The sequence below is a fragment of the Fukomys damarensis genome, unplaced genomic scaffold (assembly GCF_012274545.1).
Source record: "Fukomys damarensis isolate Sample0158 unplaced genomic scaffold, DMR_v1.0_HiC HiC_scaffold_30, whole genome shotgun sequence".
NCBI lineage: Eukaryota > Metazoa > Chordata > Mammalia > Rodentia > Bathyergidae > Fukomys > Fukomys damarensis.
Genome location: NW_022900942.1, coordinates 2,077,450 through 2,099,208, shown reverse-complemented (window position 1 = coordinate 2,099,208; position 21,759 = coordinate 2,077,450). Strand labels below are relative to the sequence as shown.

The following is a 21,759-nucleotide window of genomic DNA, read 5'->3' as shown; positions in this document are numbered from 1 at the left end:
TTTCACTCTGCTGACGTTTAACTCTGACCTTGGGTTCAGTAATCTTCTGTTACTCATCTAGAAGGATATTCTCTAATTCTCTGTCCTGTATTTGGCAAGGTGCAAAGGTATATGGCCACCTCTTCTTATTCTTCCCTTCCTTGTTTAATTATGGACCGTACGCTTATGGTCCATAGTGGACACTTTTACTGGTTCATGGATGTTTCACAAGACAACAGGTGGAGAGGAAAGCAGATCCTAGTACACATTAGATTGCACACTAGCCTATGAAATTCTGAGAATTTAAAAGGCTGAATGTCACAGAAAAAATCCACAATAAATTGGAACATACCCTTGCATCTAGAAGTAGACATTTTTGGTATTTTGCAAGCATAATTATTTTATTTAAGTAACAAAAAACATGTATAATCATAGCAGTTATGTTCTACTGCATCGTCCTTTTTGAAAAAAAATTAAATTGATCCTTCTTCAGATGTATCTGTTTTTAACAAATTACACAATATTAAATGACAGCATAAGTATGTATACACACACACACACACACATATATATGATGTGCATATATGCATATGTGTATGTATGTAACTTATGGATAATATGTTGTAGTAAGGTATTAGTATGAATTAAATTCATTAAAGTTATGTAGAAACCGATTATTCTGGTTTTCACCAATCAATGAAAAATTTCCTGTATATTATATAATGTTTTGATATTTGAAAGTAGAAGGTGATTTGCCTCATATGTGAAAACTTTAAAATAAATTTACCCGAAAGTAGACTAGTGATTAGTAATTTTAGGGAGAAATTTGGAAGGGAAGGGTAGAAAAACAGTGCATACCTTTGATCAGTGCCTTCTGTATTCATGAATGCAAATTTCACACTATAACCCAGCAATATATACAACTATTACAGATTCAGTTTTTAAAAATAAAAGTAAGTAAAACAAGAACATGGTTTATAGATTGAATCACTGTATTGAAACTATAGAAGGATCATCAGTATCAACTTCTGTGCGGTTAGTGATTCCATGGAGAAAGGTAAACATTATCCTTATGTGATAAATCATTTATAAGTGTAAATATGCATTCTTTAATATCTAACAATATGTAATGTTTATGTGGCAATATAATGTCAATTATTTGTGTATGGTGTACACTCTTAATTTTTATATGCTTTTTGAATACTTAAAATGTTTCATAAGCAAATGATTTAACATCTGTGATATTTTAATGCATTTATTTACACTTTTAGTGTGGAGGAAGTGGGAAGACTAGGGAAAGGAACAAAGGGAAAAGAAAAAAATCTGAGAAAATGAAAAAATGGAAATAAAGTTTTTGTAAGTAGGGAAGGGAGGAGGAGGTGAAGGGAGAGCAGGGTTATTGGGAGAAAATGAGAACTAAGTCCTGTCATGTGAAGATACAAGATTCCCATGATGAATGTAACTGTACTGTATACATAAAAAGTACCAATAAAATCAATGAGAAAAAAGTAAATAAATGAAAATAAAGCATTTATTTATTAGCAGGCTCCAAATATCTTGCTATGCAATTAAATTTTGTTTTATATTTTTATTATTTTATGGCTATGTCTATGTCTGCTTTATTTTCTTTTTCATTTTCTTTCTTTATTTTTATTTTTCTTTTTTGTTTATTTCATTTTCAGTACTGGGGATCGAACTGAGGACCTTGAGCTTGCCAGGCAGATATGGTTCAACTGAGCTACATTCCCAGCCCTTAGGTCTGCTTTATTTATTCTAGCTGCTAGACAACTTATTGAGTGCATATAGAAATGCGGATGGTTATTACTGATGTTCTTTGACTTGTTCACTTTTCTTGCTTCTTTATATATGCAAGATTCTTAGTTGGAGTTTCTTTCATAAATGTGTGGTCATCAAACAAACTGTTTTTCTTAAAAATTGTTCTGTGCCTTCTCTTTCTACAATTTCTCATTAACATTGCTTCGTTTCTGTTAGCAATTTAAGCAGGCAGCTCATTTCTACCCCTGATGAAAACAAATCACAACAGAATTATTCACAGTCTCATAGGTGAAATACAATTTTGAAATTGTGTTCTCATTCTCATATCTGCAACATCCCCATAACATTTTTCAAATGTTTCCCCATTAAGTGAGTGAGGACACTGGCTTCTCATACAGTTTCAGTTTTCCTCTTATTTACAGAGCAAGCACTAGAGCCAGACTCTCTCAATCAAAATATTGATTGAAGTGATTATTGTTCATTTAGTTTCAGTATAGATTATTTTTAATTTTCTTGCTTATTTAAGTTTTTAGCAAATACTCTAGAGAAAAGCCATATATGTTGTTTCATGCTGGATTCCTATTAGTTGGTATAAGGTTTTTAGTGACTAAGATTTCTATAATCAGTGTAATACAGTGGACAGCAGAAAATGTGATAAGTGACATATAAGAAGGTGTAAAGATATTTACTTTGCTTTACAATATATGTGTGTGTTAGAATATAGCCTTTGTTTCATGTCCTGTGCTTTCTCAACAGCCTCTTCAAAAATATGGAATCAGAAAACCACACAAAGATAGCAGAATTCCTACTTCTGGGTCTCTCAGAGGAGCCAGACCTGCAACCCCTTCTCCTCGGTATGTTCCTGTTCCTGTGCCTGGTCATGGTGCTTGGTAACCTGCTCAGCATCCTGGCCATCATCTCTGACTCCCACCTCCACACCCCCATGTACTTCTCTCCAACCTGTCCTTCACTGACATCTGTTTCCCCTCCACCTCAGCCCAAAGTTAATTGTAGACATCAAGATACAGCATGAAACCACCAGTTACAAAGACTACCTCATCCAGATTTACTTTGTTCTAGCTTTCAGTGGACTGGAAAACTTTCTGCTTGAATGATGACCTTTGACTGTTATGAGGCCATCTGAAATCCCCTTGGTACATGGTCAGTGTGAATCCCCATCTGTGTGTCCCACTGATTGCACTGTCTGTGTCCATAAGCATTGTGGAAGTGCTGAATCACAGTCTAGTGTTGCTGCAGCTGTCCTTGTGCACAGACCTGACAATCCCACACTTCTGTGAACTTTCCCAGGTCATCAAGCTCACTTGCTCTGACACCTTCGTGAATAAATCTTAGTCTATATAGTGCCTGGCATATTGGGTGTTGCTTCTCTTATTGGCATTATTTGCTCTTACATTAAATTTTTTCATCCATCCTAAGAATTCCTTCAGCTAGGGAAAAGTGTAAAGCCTTTCCTACCTGGGATCTCTTCTCTCACTTGTCTCCTTGTTCTTTGGAACAGTTTTTCGGTTGTATGCTAGCTCTGAATTGACTAGTTCTGCAATTGCTTCATTGATGTACATGTGGTCCCTCCACTGGTGAATCCATTTCTCTACATCCTGAGGAACAGAGATGTGAAAGAAGCCTTGAAGAAACTCATCAGACTACCTCTTTTAAGATTGTCTCATGTGCTTTGAACACGAGCTTCCAGGATGAATGAAAATACAGGTGCTCTGAGTGAGACAATATAATAGACATTCCCACAACCAAGTCCATAGGCTTCAAAGTTTAGATGTCATGATGGTGAAGGACGTTTCAACTTACATTTGAAAAATGACTTTAGCATTCTGTGACCCTGTAATTTGTGAAAATTCAGGTTGATTTTCTGAGCTGGATTTCCTGGTCATTTTACACGGAAGCAATCACATGAGCAAATGATTCTTGCTGTATCATGAGGGGCTGCTTCTCAGTAGAATGTTAATGACAGCAAGACTGTGGGACAAAGGCGGGAACTAAATAAGAGTTTCATTATTTATAAAGAACCATCCTCAAACTAGTGGTAGTGCCATGGGTATAGTTTTGGAATTCTTACCTGAAGACCTAGTTTAACTCCACCTCCCATCTGAGGGCTTGCCACTTCAGTCACGACAATAGATTGCTCTGACGGCTTTTATTCTGTGGAGGGAAAACCTGAAACTAGAAGATTATGTTCACATGTGAACACCACAAGTTAGCAAATGCCTGCATCAGGTATCTCTGAAGTTCTCTTCGTGTGACAGAAACTGTGATGATTCAATGCTGAAAGGAAATAATTTAAACATCTGTATGCTTAGCTTTTCATCAAAAATAAAAGTTTGTTGCCATGTTATGAAAATATATTTGCTAGTCTGTCTGTGTGTGTATGTGTTGCAGGAGAGGGGTTTATTATTTTTTCTTCTGTTGAATGGAAATTATGAACCATATCTCATGTAGTAAATAAATGTTTAAAACATCCTGTTGGAATATGCCTGAAGTACATAATACTTGCTTTCATATGCTACACACACACACACACACACACACACACACACACACACACATTTATATATATATATATATATATATATATCAAATCTTGACCACTTTTATCTTTCCCCCCCTTTTCCGTTCTACTCATTTCCTCAGATACCATTCTCAACTCAACAAATTCTACATCCACTTTTCTTAGCATCTCTTTTATAAACAAATATATATTGGAAAATATATGAATAATTTAAAAATTAATTTCATTGGTACATTTTAGGTATATAATATGACATTTACCATAGGATATCTGTACCATGACATAATATATGTATATTCTTATTTTTGCCCATTCCCCTTCCCTCTCTTCAACCCCACCACTCCCCCTATTTACACTGTTTTTTCTTTTCTGCTCTTCTCCCTTGGTATCCTCTCCCTCTGATCCCCTTTATTATTTTCACAAATCTACTTCTAGTTTACTTTTATCTCTACATTATTGACTTTTGATTACTTTTATAAGGAAAGCAGTTTTTTAACTTCCTGAGTCTAGTGCATTTCACTTAGCATTATGGTATCTAATTCTTTTTATTAAAATTATTTTTGGTACATTTTAGGTATGCAATATAATAACTTTCATTACTGGAGATTGTACCTTCACATAATATATCTTCACTCTTCTTTTCCCCATTCCCCTGCCCTCCCTTCAACCACTCCACCTCTATTTACAAAGATGTTGTTTCCATTTTTTCATTTTCTTGTATTAATTTCATTCCCTTCTTTCCTTTCCCCTACTCCTCCCAGTTCTGCTTCCCATTCACAAATTTTCTTCCTATTTTAAATTGTCTATTATACATTTTGACTCTCACTTTCATGTTCAATTTCTCACACTAGAGGAATTATTTGATATTCACATGTGTGTCCATTTTAAGAATATTGCCTTGGTGTGTATCCATCTAGCTATACATGTTTCTCATTTCTCATCCTTTATGGTTGAGTAGAACTCCATTTTATTAAAAAAACAACAACAACAACAACTCTTCTTTATCCAGTCTCCAGTTGATGGGAAATTGGGCTGTTTCCAAGATTTAGCTATTAAAAACTATGAACATGGGTGCACATATATCTCTGTGATATAATTATTTCAATTATTTTGGAAAGATATCTAACAGGGAAATAGCTGGCTTAAATGAGACCTCTTATCCAAGTTCTTTGAGGTATCTCCATACTGATTTCCACAGTGGTTGCACCAATCTGCATTCTCACGAATAGTGGAGAAGGACTCCTTAGTCCCAATAGCCTACCAGAATTTGTTATTGGATGATTTCACGATAGTAGGCAAAATTTCTGGGGTGAAGTGAAATCTCAGCATTTTTTTCATTTGCAAGTTTCCAATGACCAGTGACGTTGAACATTTATTCATATATTTATTTGCTATTTCTATTTATTTGTCTAAGAAATGTCTATTCAATTCATACTTCCATTTTCGGATTATTTCTTTACATTTGGTAGGTCTGATTTTTTTGTTTAGTTCTTTATATACTATAGAAGAGCCAAAATTATTTTCCCACATTGTGCGTTGTCCCTTCATGCTGTTGGTGGTTTCTCTTGTTGTGAAGAAACGTTTTAAAAAGAAGATACCACACTTATTGATTTTTTGAGCTACTTCACTTGGAACACAGTTTGTGTGTGTGTGTGTGTGTGTGTGTGTGTGTGTGTGAAATATTTCCTACACCAATGTCTTCAAGAGTTCTACCTAACCTCTCTTCCAGCCATTGTAGTGTTTCTGTTTTAATATTTAGATATTTAATCCATTTTTATCTTAGTATAGTGTGTGGTGAAAGACGTAGGTCAAATTTTAATCTATGGTGAGTTGAAACTCAATTTTTAAAGCACCACTTATTAGAGAGGCTATCTTTCATCTAGTTAGAATGCTTGGCTCCTTTATCAAAGATGAGGTGGTTGATTGTATCTAGAGTTACTCCTGCATCTTCTAATCTGTTCCACTGATCTTTAGGTCTCTTTCTTTTTCCAGGACCGTGCTGTTTTTCTCATAGTGGTTTTGTACTATAGTAGCAAGTTGGGGTTGTGATTTCCATAATGTCTCTTTATTGCCTAAAATTTCTTTTGCTACTCTGGTCTCTTCTGATTCCAAATGAATTTTTTTTTATTGTTTTCTGTGTTCTGTGAATTATCCTGCTGGGATTTTAATGGGATTGCACTGAATTTGTATAGCAGTTTTGGAAGTGAGGGTATTTTCACTATATTTGTTCTTCCTACCCAGAAACAAGGGATATCTTTCCAACTGCTTATATCCTCTTCTATCCCTTTTTGAGACCATCATAGTTATAGGTGTATAGAGATCTTTTGTTTACATTGTTAGATTGATTCCAAGATATTTCATTTTTGGATGCTATTTTGAAAGGAATTGTTTCCCTAATTTTACTTTAGGTGAATCTGTTATTTGTGTACAAGAAGACTATTTCCTTGAGGGTTTGTGTTAAGAAGTTTGCTGTGATTCTGATGCGCGTTCTTTTTAACGTGATTTTTTTTCATTATGTTTGTCCTTTTATATTATTTTTATTTTTTCAGCTTTAATTGAGTTTATTGGTACATTTTAGGGATACAGTACAGTTACATTCATTGTTGGGATCTTGTACCTCTACATGACAAGTCTTGATTCTCATTTTTTCCCCTTACCCCTGCCCTACCTTCACCCCCTCCTCCCCTCCCCATCTACAAACTCTTTATTTTCATCTTTTCATTATCTCACATTTTTTTCTTTTCCCTTATTACCCTTCCCCTACTCATCCCACCTTCCCTACATCTTTAGCTCCTTTCTTCTCATTTCTAAATGACAGTAATCTTATTAGGATCATATGTTTTATTGCAGATTATTCACACCAGGGAAACTATTCAGTATTTACACGTGTGACTTATTTATATCACTTAGGAGTATATCTTCAATATGTATCCATTTTCCTATGAATGAATTTATTTTCTCCTTCTTTATGGCTAATATTCCATTTTATAGAAAAGCCACATCTTCTTTATCCACTTTCCAACGGAGGGGCAAATGGGCTGTTTCCAAGATTTAGCTATGACAAAGTGTGCCGCTATAAACATGGCTGTGCATACTTCTCTGTGATATGATTCTTTTAGTTCTCTTGGAAAGATACCCAGCAGAGGGATGGCTGGGTCAAATGGAACCTCCAGTCCAAGCTCTTTAAGGTATCTACATATTGAATTCCATACTGGTTGCACCAGTCTGCACTCCCACCAACAATGCAGAAGGGTTCCTTTCTCCCCAGAACCCCGCCAACATTTGTTATTGTGTGATTTCATGATAGCAGCCATTCTTGGTGGGGTGAGGTAGAATCTCACTGTTGTTTTCATCTGCATCTCTCGAATGATCATTGATGTGGAACATGTTCTCATATATTTATTTGCTGCTTTTACTTCTTTGTCTGAGAAATGTCTGTTCATTTACAATGCCCATTTTTGAATTGGGTCTTTATATTTGGGGGGCTGATTGTTTTGAGTTCTTTATATATCCTTGATAATAGTCCTTTGTCTGAGGAACAGCTGGTAAAAGTTTTTTCCCACATTGTAGATTGTCTCTTAGTTCTGCTGATGGTTTCTTTTGAAGTACAGAAGCTTTTTTAGTAAGATAAGATCCCAGTTGTTGATGCTATCTGCTTCTTCCCATGCTACTGAGGATTTGTTCATAAAGTCTTTTACTATGCCAATGTCTTCCAGAGTTCTGCCTAACTTACCTTCCAGCAAGTTTAGTATTTCTGTTTGAATATTCAGATCGTGAATCCATTTGTATTTTAATTTAGTGCATGGCGAAAGATAAGGGTCTATTTTTAATCTGTGGCAGGTTGACATCCAGTTTTTCCAACACCATTTATTAAAGAGGCTATCTTTCCTCCACTGAGGATGGTCACCTCCTTTGTCAAAGATGAGGTAGCTGAGTACATCTGGGTTTGTTTTTGTGTCTTCCAATCTGTTCCATTGATCATCAGGTCTGTTTCTTTGCCAGCACCATGCTGTTTTTATCACAGTGGCTTTGTATTATAGTTTCAAATTGGGAATTGTTATACCTGGTGCCATGTGTCTGTGTGTTTTTTTTTTTTTTCTCTAACTGCTTGTATAATCCTATTCTTCTATTTGGTTTCTAGAATCTTAAATATTATCCCTAAATTTATATTTATTTTAATCATTGCTAGTTGTAATCCTAATTGCCTCACTTATGTCTATGTCAAATTCTTTTCCCTTGCTTGGGAAATTTTCTGCCATTACTTCTGTGAACATTTTTTTATTTTCATTTGTACTGTCACTTCATTGATTGATCAGTCTTATGTTTTTCTTCTTTGCATCATCTGGAAGCTGGTAGATTAATTTCTCATGCTACCTTGCTGCTTTCAAGAAATTTTCTTTTTCATTTTCACTAATTGTGATCCTGTTTTTACATATGAAATTGTGTCCTCACATTAATTCCTTCTGCTCTGTAAACTTTCAATGGAGTTTTTAATCTACTAGATATCATTTTGCATGTGTTTCAAAAAATTCCATTTTTTCTGTGTTGGGACTCCAACATGTTCTTCATCTCCTCTATTTTTTTTTAAATCTGTGTGTGCTTATTAATTATTTCTTACACTATGGACATTATCTCTGTTGTTATCTGAGAAATAATTTCAGATTTCATTCTTTCCAGATCTTCTTTCATTGCCAGTTCTGGGACTGCAGGTGTTTGACTATCAGATTGTTCCTTGTGGGTTTGTCTTAGGTGATTTGGAAGTCTGGTTTTCAGACTTGTTTGTCTTTTCGTTTCGCCAGATGCAGCCTGCTGCACTTTGTTGAGGTGACTTTTTGCTCACCCATGTTCTTCAAATCTCAGTAAGCCACCAGGATGCCTTTTCTATGCTGTTCACACTTGTGCCAATTCCTGGATGCAGAATGATGCCCTTCTGGCTCCCTAAACTGTTCTTTTTTCCTGGCAGATTTCTGGCTGCTGCCTGTGCACACTTAGAATGGTATCTGGCCTTCCTGTTCCTGGGGTTTAACCCTTTTTGTAGCTGTAATCTGGGAGGGCCTTTGGCTGAAGGCTGTGCACCCCAGTCACTCATGCCTGAGTGGGCTTCTGGCTGGTGTCTGCATGCACTTAATAATGATATCTTAGTGGGCCTCTGACTGCTGCCTGTATGCCTGTGCAGCTCTTTTCCAGGTGGGACTTTGGCTGAGACTGTGAGTGAGTCCAAGCTGTTGGATTCCAGGTGGAGCCCTGGCAAATATCTGCTTACATCTGTGCAGCTCCAATCCCTGCCTGCTTCTCACTTAGGAATAATTATCTGATACCTGGGTATATGTGTGCTTGTTAGACAATGCTTTAATTTTTGTTCACATCTCTTCCAGATATTTATAAATATTATGACTTGATGTTGTAAATAATTTGTTTCTTGATGAAAGGGTCTGTCATTGGGCTGGGGATGTGGCATAGTGGTAAAGCACTTGTTGAGCATGTGAAATATTCTGGGATTAATTGAGGAACTGCAATGATGAAGATGATGATGATGATGATGATGATGATGATGATGATGATGATGGTGGTGGTCATATTCGTCTGTAATGAATCATCCTAACAGAATCATGAATGGCTAAATTCTGTTTGGAATTCAGTGATATTTTGAGATACATTGTTCTTTACCTTAACATGTCATATTTATAGAATTTTATAGCTCTGTAAGTTTTGACAGGGTAGAGCATGTGTATAGAGCACTGCATGCACTGGTTATGAATAAAGCATCATCCGTGCCCATCATCCACTCTTCAGTGATGCTTTTTAGTCACTAGTTCTATGATTTCTGCCATCTCCATATAAGTACTCACTAGTCAATATTTTAATGCCTTTATTAGAATGTGTTACGTGTTGTGACATTGGCCAATTTAAAGTACAATTCTATGTGATAATGCACTTTTATATGATATATTGTATGCAATTATACATGTCCAGATTCTTCCACTCCACATATTACACGTGAGATTCCTACAGCTTATCCCATTTAGCAAAAGCTTATTCTCATTACTCCATCCATTCCTCCTGCAGGACTATGTAGAATTTATTCATGTAATTGTTTAGACATTGGGTTGTTTGTACGAGGGATTTTCATTATTTGATTTTCTGAGATGACAATGCACTATGTAGTCCAGTTTGGCTTCAAAATTACTATGTAGGCCAGGCTGGCCTCAAACAGCTTATTCAGCTGCTTCAGCCTTCCATGAGCTGGGGTTACAGATGCACAACACCATGCCTGGTTAGAGCTAGAATATCTTCTCAATAGCATTACAAGGAGCATTATCATGTGGGCTTTTGAGTGCACAGCTGTGCACATTTAGGAGTGCAATATTTAAGGGAATAGATATGGACACATATATCAAATACCACTATATGATGGTCCAAAGTAAGTGCATCAAATTAAACTCTCATTATCTTACCAACATATTATAATGTCTGCCTTTTTCATTTTGACTATGATGATTAGTAGGTAATAGTGCCATACATTTATTTTGTTGTATTTTTAAAATTTTATTTTACTTTTTAAAACCAGTGCTTTAGTGATCATCTCTACCTCAGAAGGAAAAGGACTTTTACACTAAGGAGGATTCCTCCCACTGCGCAAAGGTCAGAGCCTGCATCCAAGACTGAGAACCCTGGAAGCAAAAGGAGATGTGGTAGGAAAAGAATGGTATCGGCTTTTACTCTCAGGTTCAGGAAATCACTTACTCATGAATTCCACCCTTCTGCAGTCTGTGCCTTGAGGATCTGAGCTACCTTGGGGGATAAATAAGAATGCACCACTAGGCAATGAGATTTGTTAATTGAGTCCTCAAGGCCACAGACACTGAAAATACTCAACCTGTGACCACTTTATTAGCAACTGGGCTCAGACAGGAAACACACACTTGAATCTGCTTCCAGAAATGAGAACTCACTCCTATGAGCTAACTGCCTACTTGTCCACTTACCCTTCCTGAGGATACATTTTCACTATCATCTCTCAGTATCTATTGAAGACATTCAGAATTCCTAGCTGATAACTTCCAGGTATTTTGAAGTTCTTCCAGAAAGTACAGTAAGATATTGAAAAAAGTTTTTCTGTCCTTTCCCTCCTTCTCTTACTCCATTTCTTCCTACCTCCCCACTCCCTCCCTTCCTTTTTTCCTTCTTTTTGTTCCTTCCTCCCTCCTACCCTTTCACAATCCTTCCCTTTTTCCATCCCTCCTTCCATTTTTCCCATCTCTTTCTCATTCTTTTCTGTCTTTGTCTTTATTTTGTAAGCCACTACCCTGCTAGGTAAGAGAATAGTCACTGGTTGCTGGTTTAAAATAAAAGTGATATTCTAATCTAATCTGTAGTACTTTATGTATTTATTTCTTAGCACAGATTTTGTGGTCTGCTCTCATTATATTCAGCTCTTGCTCTGTTTTCTGAATTCCAGAAATTCCTTCTCTTGAGTATGAATCAGCCCCTTCTGAATATATTTTGTCATTCTCTGTCTTCCTTAACTCTTTTGCTGCTGCTTAAGTGGAGGAAAGTGGCTGTTCAGTTGAACCATTTTGGATTCCAGCTTTTACTCTTATGAAACTCAAGTCTGGTTCCTTCTTCAAATAATATTTCTGTTTATGCACAAAATGGTTTACATCTATGGTTTACAATATAAAAATTCAAAACATGTAATCATTTTGTTACAAATTAGGTTAACTAGAGTAACTATTGCCTCCTACATTTATTTCTTTCTGGTGAGAAATTGTTATTCTCCTCCAGCCATTTCAGATTAAACACAAGCTTCCTGTTAACCTCAGTCTCCCTAGTGTGCAACTCTGTACTAATACGTGACTGAGAGAATTCTAGAAAAGAAGGTCAAGCTCATGGAAGCCCAAGGAACTACCTTCCCACTCTTCCTTTATTAGAATTCCATACAAATAGGATGAAATATTTTAAAACAACCAAAATTGCACAGTGAGCAGAAATACACAATTATGAATTCACCTTCCAGATTTAATAATTAATTCCCCCAGATAGATTCAGAAAAGTTTATTAAAATTTAGTTAACAATGCCTATTCACAAATAATAATGAATTCCAAGCAGAGACAAGAAGTTTCCTTTATGCTATTGCTTTATGCCCCCTCTCACTTTCTAAGAGTTCCCACTGTGCAATTTCATTAAAATTAACCATGTTTTGTGGAACATTATTTTTATGTGTGAATGTAGTATATAAAATTAATATATGGCTAATAGAAATTCTGATTAAGGCAAGAATGTGTGTTAAAATTAACATATGGTGGCTTAAATCAATATTGAGGAACATTGCAAATGTAGTGCTATGCTGGGGATTTAGCTCAGTGCTTCCTCTGCCTGTTTTGTAAGTGCAAGGTCCCAGGTTCAATCATATGTGTGTGTGTGTATATATATATATACATATATATATATATATATATATATGTATATATATTATTTATGTCTATGGCCATACCACCCTGAATGAGCCCAATCTCATCTGATCTTGGAAGCTAAGCAGGGTCAGGCCTGGTTTGTACTTGGATGGTAGTAAATATAGTGTTCACCTAAAAAAACTACAGTGCTGAAGTAAAAACACAGCATGGCGTCATTTATAACCAACACACACATGTGTTATAGAAGGCTCCATAATCACAGAGTGTTTGTGGTTCTATCATAATATTTATGGCTTATGAGACCATAAAGGAGAATTCTACATGTGCAGTTCAGTCTCCTGGTTACCTTGGGGAGTGAAGGTCAGGATTAAAATCATATGGGACTATAACAACCTGCAAAGTACATTAGCTGAGCATTATTTTTACTTTTAAAATATGAAACAAGTGTATCCAAATATTTGGATTTTAATTTTGAGCATGGTGGCTAATGTAGCTACCCCCCTCAGCATTCCTCCTTATACTTCTCAAGTAACTGAAGAAGAGCATTATAAAAATAATAGTAAAAGAAAAGGTAAGATGACAGGAAAATAAAAGGAATGCAATAATCAAAATGCTATGCTTGTACTAATACATCAGAATGAAGTTTTGTATCTAATATGCATTATAAAATTTTTAAAATGAATAATAATTATTTGAGGAATAAATATATTGCATAACTTATATACTCATGTTATGTATAATTTGCTTTTCTGTATTAATATTTGTATAACATAATTTTATAATCTACCACCAAATTAAATGTAAAATGTTTAGTTGATAAATATTAAAACTTAAATGTGACATATTTTGTTAAAATCATATTAAAATAGCCTATCATTGCCTAGCTATGCTTTAGTCTGTATATTCCTATATTGAGGCATTCACTTTTCCCTTTCATTGACTTATCAGGGTTTGCACTGGGGGTTTGAGCACATATCTGCTTGGCTCAACCTTGTGATATTGTTCCTAGGGTATCCTGTGTCTGTCTTTCCTCACTTTTCTATTACCCTCCACATTCCACAAGAGCAACCAGAGTAGCTCACAGCTGAACACAAACTTATGGGAATGTCATCACAGGGTTCTGTTTGCCAAACCCTGCACTTTGTGCTTTTCACTTACTTTTCTTCTCAGCAATATCTCTGTACATTTTCACAGCATTTCCACTACATAAATGAGACAATCAAGTCTGCTCAGTTTCCCTATGTCACAGATCCAAGTTAAAGTTGGGGAACTTATGACTGGATTTGCACCTGGCTGAGCCCATGTCTCATGTTTGAGGATGATTCTTTTATCATCACTTGCCTCTATCTGGGGAAAGGTGTCTGCATGAAGTTATGATGCATAGGGCTTAGTTATCCAGGCTTTGTGGCTTATGGCTGTGATCCTAGCCACACAGGACACGGAGACAGAAGGATGGCAAGTTTGAAGCCAGGCTAGACAACTTAGGAAGACCCTGTCTCACATTAAAAATAAAAAGAGCTAGGGATGTAGTTCAGCAGTAGAGCACTTGCCTAGCATACATGAAAACCTAGGTTTCAAATAGATTAAAGTTCTGCTCCCTTCACCATTCAATAGCACTCATGCTGCTATGGATATTTTATTCTGTCTCCTGGGACATCATTATAGAAATTCACTCTTAGTTAATAAGAGCGTGAGGCAGATTCTGTGACATTGACAGCATATACCATTTATTTTTTAATTTTAAACACAGTTTGTAAGTATTGAGTAAAAAATAATTTTCTTTTTCTTTTCCAAATAAACATGGTTAAGTTACACCAATGGGCATACAGCACATCTTCAAAGCATTTCCCCACATTGAAATCTTAGCTTTATATGATTTTTTAAATTTAAATTAAACACTCCTATTTTGTTGTAACTATAAGACAAATCAGAATCCAGGAGAAGGAATTTCAAAAATATATCCAGATCCTCTCCAAAAGTCAGCATTGTGCTGTTATTTCCACTTTGCAAAATCTGATCTTATTAATCAATCTTCCCTTTTTATGTGACCTCAAACTTACTAACAACTAGAGCAATATTTTGAGAAATTCATGGAATCCTTGAAATTTACCAGCAATTTTCTTATCACTCCTCAGCGGGTCATGAAGTTCTCATTCTACAAATTTGCCCACAGACACTAATATAGATGTTAGAAGTGGGTGGGGGCAAGATACTACCAGCGGCCTGCAGCAGATTAATTCCTCATTGTCTATTCTGGGATTCCAAGATGGATTTCTTATTAATCTGAAAAAAACCATAGTGTATAGGAGAGATTTAAAGCAATTCCTGGGCTAATCCAAGGAGGAATTCTCCAGGGGCCAGAGCTGAGTCTCCAGCGTATCTGAATCAGAGACTGAGAGGGCTGAACCAGAATGATAGGAGGGAAGGCCTGAGCCAGGGTAGATTCTCAGTCTTTCCTTTCCCAATTTTATGTACATGAAAGATCTAGGTTGAGATAAATAAAGTGGTGGGTACTTATCATATATAAAAAGGATGTTTATTAGCACAAATTACAATGAGAAAGGGGAAATTATAGGAAAGAACTACAAAAAAGAGATACCCCTAAAAGGAAAAGTGCAAATAGATTTCTCTAAATCTGTCCATGGATATTAATTATAGAGACTACTATTAATATTTAAGTGGTTTTGCAGGTAATGATTCACCTCTCTCCTATTCGATCTATACTAAAGTGGTCAAGTGTTACCATCTTTAACTGTTAATGAAATAATGGATGCATGCAATGATTATTACTAGAAGATACTCTGATAATGTGCCATGCATTTTCACCTGAAAGTGCTATATGAAATAATAAGGTTAAACCTACTTGAGCTTCTGGACAATCAGGAGTCAAAATGTTTCAGTGAAAAGCCAGATAGTAAAAAAGTTTGGGATTTTTGACCATATTACCTCTATGACATGTGCTGAATAATATTTTTGTATCAGAGAAACTACTGTAAAAAAAACAAACAAGACCGAATGTGTTCCGATAACCCTTTACTTACAAAATCAAGCAGACATGCTTTGGTCCAAACACTGCATTTCCCCAAACTTTAATATACAGCCCTGAAAATATTCTTCTAGAATTATATTTGTGAAGACAGGCTAATGGAGGAGATATGTTTTCCTTTGTGTTTTATTCTTACTAAGGGGCTCTACTTGAAGTAGAATGGGTGGAAAAGGAAATTGTTTTTATAGTTAACAAAAGCGAAATATATATTTTAAAATAGCTGGAAGAAAGGGTTTTGAAATGATCACCTTGAAGAAATCGTGTAAACAGATGATTTGGTGGATGTGCTACATTCCGGATTAGCTGATGTTATCAAGATGAATATTTTGATAGTCATACAAGGTATACTTGCTTCAAAAAAAGCTTTAATCCCCAAATGTATGTGCAATTGATGTGTGTGGATTTTAAATTAAATATAGATAAAAATTCGGATAGGAAAAGAAGTATTGAGGGCAACAAATGTTAAAGGAAAGATAGTGGGAAAAGGTAAGTGTGAGGAAAATCCTGTAGCTGATTTTGTCTCAAAATATAGACAAGATTAGGAGGTTTTGGCTGATTTTTGTTTCCTTATTGCTCCCATCTATTCTCTCAGATTTATGAATAAAAGGAACCCAGGAAACTTCTCAGTAATTGCAGAATTCTTTCTCCTAGGACTCTCAAAAGATCCAGACCTACAGCCTGTATTCTTTGCACTCTTCCTGTCCATGTACCTGGTCACAGTGCTTGGGAACTGTGTCGTTGTCCTGGTTATCACCCATTGCTTCCAACTGCACACCCCAATGTACTTCCTTCTCTCCAACCTGTCCTTCGTTGACATCTGTTTCACCACCACCACCATGCCAAAAATGTTGGTGAACATCCAGTTGCATAGTAAATCCATCAGTTACCCAGGCTGCCTCACAAAATTCCGGTTTGCCTTGGCTTTTCTTGGGTTAGAAAATGGAATTCTGGTAACCATGGCCTATGACCGCTCTGTGGCCATCTGTCACCCTTTGAAATGCAATGTCATCATGAACCTCAAACTCTGTTGGCTGATGGTTCTACTTTCCTTTCTCATCAGTGTCCTCAATGCCATGCTCCGCACCTTGATGGCCCTGTGACTTTCTTTCTGCACAAACCTGGAGATTCCCCACTTTTTTCTGTGAGCTGGCTCATATTCTCAAGTTGCTTGTTCTGATATCCTCATCAATAACATCCTGGTACATTTGGTGACAGGTCTGCTGGGCATTGTTCCTATCTCTGCGATAATTTTCTCTTACACTCAAATTGTCTCTTCTGTCCTGAAAATCGCATCAGCTGGTGGAAAGTATAAAGGCTTCTCCATCTGTGTGTCACACTTAATTGTTGTTTCCTTATTCTATGGGACAGGTTTTGGGGTGTACCTCAGTTTCCTCCAGAAAAATTGCAGTAGCCTCAGTAATGTACACTGTGCTCACCTGATGATGAACCCCTTCATCTACAGCCTGAGAAACAAGGACATGATAGGGGCTTTAAGGAGACTTATTTCTAGAACAATGTCTTTCCCTTAATGTTCCAGGTACATTTACTACTAGAACATGCCAGAGAGAAATAGAGAATAAGTGACTGAGAAATCCTGGCCAACGACTTTGAACACATGAAGACAGAGATGGAATACTGAAGAATGACAATTGTATAACCAGACTATTTTTTTTAATTCTTCCTTGGCTACACAGTAGCTGCATGTCCCTCTATAATTTATGTCAACTCTCCATGCACTGTCTCTTCATTTCTAAAAATAACATGTGATTAGATTACATCCTTTGACTCTGAAACAGAGTGTGCAAATGCTTGGGAAAATTACCATAGTCAACCATTTGGGCTTTGCGGTGTTCCAGTGACAGCTATGTTATAGATGACTTTAAGTTACTTTTTCTTCGTAAGATGATTTAATTTCTGTTTCTCCATGAGAGATCTGTGTTCAGTTCTGTATGTACTTAATCTAGACCAATGTTCCTATTTGTGCATTGAACTCATTCACACTTTGCCACAGTTCTATTGATTCTCCTGTCTTCTGCAGCACTTTTTAATTGAATTAGACCATTGCCAGTAGTAGTCAAAGTATATAAGCTTCTTTGAAAAAGTAAAATAAAATCCTTATTTCAACCTCTTATCCTGCTCCATCCAGTCTCATTCTCTTTTCTCTTTCCAAAAATCTCCCCCAAAATAAATCTCTCTGTTTGTGCTCCATTCTTTTCCTCTCCTATTTTTCTGAGGTTCAGTCAACCAGTGTTGGCTCTGATTTCTAAACTCCAGGTTTCCACCTGCCTTCACTCATCACAGGCCAGGTTCTACTTCCGAACTCAGTTCATAGATTTCTGATACTCTGTGAGACGGAGAACATTGCAAATCCATCTGGCAATCCAAAAACTAGCTTTATTAAATTCTTCATTGAAAGATTATCTCAAAGCCTTGAGGTGTTCCAAGTAGATCTGAGTTTAGTATAATAGCCATGCACTATTTAAGATGGATTAATAGCAGATTTTATTTTTTGTGTCTATGTAATGTGATGTATGAAATATGATTTCAACTCTCTGAACACAGACTTTTTATTAGTATACATTTGCAACATATAATAATTATGTTCATCATGGAAAATTGGGACATAGGCCCATTGCCTTTTGATCATTTTTGATTCACCCTTTATACTCTTTTCCAGGTCCCCTTCACATCTCCACAAAGTCCACTTCATTGTGTCTCTGACATTTATCTTTTATTGTACACTCTAAAATACTTGACTTTGGGCTTCTTAAATTAGAGAAACTGCAATATATAACCTCCTGATTCTCATTTAGCATTATGGTCTCACAGTCCATCCATTTTCACACAAATGACTCAAGTTTGTTCTTCTTTTAAGCTAAGTAGTAAAGTTCTATTTCTTGGTTTCCACAGATGCAGAGCCTGAGGTACAGATTCTTGCTTTAGCAACTTCCTGTTGATTGTAAACTCTCATAAAAAGCCAAGTTACCTAAGCACAGCAGATCAGAGTTGGTATCTAAGCAACCTTGTGATCATGTCTCCCAGACAGTTTCCAAGTGAAAGTATTTTTGGAGCTCTTACTGCACCATAATGACCATCTGATTGTTAAGTGCAGGACCAGATGTTTATATCTTTTGAAGGAACTACTGAGATCTATTAAGGGCAACTCTGTCTTTAGGGGGCAAACACTATATCCACCATGTTCAATGCCATTGTGTTTAGAATTGGCATAATTAAATATTATCGATGGCTTGGTGTGAGTGTGACATATATGAAACTCATCACTGAAAATTACTTTTTTCCTAAAAAATTAGTAGCAGCAAAGAGAATTCCCTTTAATTTACAGCACTACCAAGGTAAAGAAAACCCTGAAGCAGAGCAGTCTGAATCACTTACACTAAAGTGGCCACATAATAGCACTGCTGCTCTTTCACAGCCCCAGGTACTGACAGCTGATGCACTTGTCAAAACCAGAAATGATGCCAGAGACAACAGCCGAGAGCCTGCTGTGGGTTGACTTGATAAATACGTGCTCCATCAGCGAACTCAACTGTGTCAGACTCAATGAGCCTCAACATGTGTGCACTTTCTGTTTTGTGAATTTGTGACTAACTTGCATTAGAAACAGGTGAATGTCCCTTCTTGTGAAAAGAGAATTTCAGAAGAGCACAATTTAATGGACCATCAGGGGGAGGTGGGCTTTAAAAACAATCACACATTTCCTTATAAGGCAGAAGTAGAGAGTCAAGGAGTAAAGAAGGAGGTGTAGTAACCCTGAAGGTAGGGACTGGATTGCTGCAGCCAGGTCTTCAGTGTCAACATTTGATCATTTTTGTACCATAAAACTGTCTTTTCCATTTGATGCTAAACAATGTTAAACACCTATGTGTAATCCTAAAAACTATATATCATAAATGTGCTTCCACTTGATCTTATTAAAGTTAAGATTGAATAATGAACTCCACATCTATAGGTTATTTTCATGCTGCTTCAAGTTTTCCTCTTTGTTTTAACAGATTTCCTTGATTTTCAAAGCAGTACTTTTGTATATCATGCAGGTTGGCATTAAAAATAAAGTGCATTAGGGCTGGGGATTTAGCTCAGTGGTTATGCTGCCTGCCTCACAAGCACAAGGACCCAAATTTGTTCCCCAGTACCAAATTTTTTTTTAAATAATGTGCATTTCTGGAAGTGGTAAATTTTGGCACTTATTATTCTGCTACTGTGAATTTAACTTAGTATTCTCCTTCATATCTCCTAAAAATGACAATATTGAAGAAAAAATGAAAATAGAGCTTTGACAAATGAGATGGGGATCAATATTGAAAGAGGTAATGAGGGAGAGGGTATGGAATGAGAAAGAGAGAGAGAGGGAATTAAAATGTATAATGTACATGTATTAACTGACCATATAAAAGCAATTGTTATGCACTGTAAAGATATACTTATAAAGCATGATGGTTTGGGGGTTTGGGATGTAACTAAGTGGTGGTATAAAACCCAGAGTGTCTGATTTGCTGGATTTCACCCCCAGAATCTGAAAAATAAATAAATAAAAACAAACACTTTATGTATGGAATGAATTTACTGACTATAGCAGATTAGGTTTTTCACCTTTGAGGAATTTATGGACATTAAACTGTTTGACTTCCTGTTATATATTCCTGGGTTATTTATCATCCCCTAATATTTTTATTTTATTCTGATGTAAAGAATGTAAAATATTGTTTTATTAACAGATATTTTGTTCTATGTAGTTTTCCATTTTGAGAAATGTTATGTATCTATTGAAATTATCATTTTTGGGGGCCAGGGACTTAGCTCAGTGTTGCCGCCTCCTGCCTCCCAAGGACCCAAGTTCAATCCCCTGTTCCACACACGAAAAAAAGGAATAAAGGAAATTATCATCTGGGATTTTGGGTCAGTGGTTCTGCTGCCTGCCTTGCAAACATAAAAACCCAACTTCGATCTCTGGTACTAAAAATTCAAACAAATATTTTCATTGAATCAAATAATTATAGACTTCTTTGGTGATGCTTTGTATTTTAAATACATATAGAAATTTTTTTGGTTTTTAGTTGTATTTATGAAACTGAACCCATGGCTTTGCAGTGAGCACCATTCCCTTTGTATTATATTTTTAAAGGTTTAGTAAGAGTCTTTGCTAGGTTGTTGAATTGCCAAAGCTGGTATTGACAATTGAACTTTCTCAAGTCTTCTAGAGTGCTGGAATTACAGCCATGCACCATGATACCCTCACTTGCAAATTCACTCTTGCCAGGCAGGCTCAGTCCCTGCGCTATATCCTCAGCCCTTCTGCAAATTCATTCTTAACAGCTGTGGCTTCTGCTGCATGTTTTTAATAGTGTTTGACAGTGCTTTCAAGTGCTTAGTTTTAATATGGTTTAATTGGAACAACTCCCAACACATTCAGCCACCTGATCTTTGACAAACACCTTTCCTGGAAGGAAGATAGACTCTTTAGTAAATGGTGCTGGAGAAACTGTCTTTCCACCTGCCAAAGACTAAAACTAGACTGATGTCTCTTACTATGCACTAATCTAAAATAAAGGTGGATCAAATATATAAATATTAAAACAGAAACAATAAATCTTCTCAATTAGAGAATAGTTGGAATTCTTGAAAACATAGGTATAGGCAAAGACTTTATGAAGAAAGCCCGGTTATACAGGAAATATTACAAAACATAAAGAACTGGGATCTTATATTTAAAAGCTTTTCATGGTAAAAGTATTCACCAACAGAGTGAAAAGACAAACCACAGTTGGGAAATACTTTTATCAGTTACTCCTCAAAGGTAGAATATATAAAATATATAAAAACTAAAACAATTGCACCTCCCAACCTTAAGACCCAATGCAAAAAAAGGGTGTTGAAATGAATTCTTCTCAGATCAAGAGCGATATTAATAGGACAGGGGATTTAGATCAGTTATTCCTCCACCTGCCTCACAAGCACAAGTACTTGAGTTCAATCCCTGGTACAG

At 36.2% G+C, this 21,759-nt stretch overlaps 1 pseudogene; it reads left to right on the top strand.

Annotated features, from left to right (window-relative positions):
• Positions 1 to 16,351: 16,351 nt before the first annotated feature.
• Positions 16,352 to 17,284, top strand: LOC117283729 (annotated as a pseudogene).
• Positions 17,285 to 21,759: the final 4,475 nt, after the last annotated feature.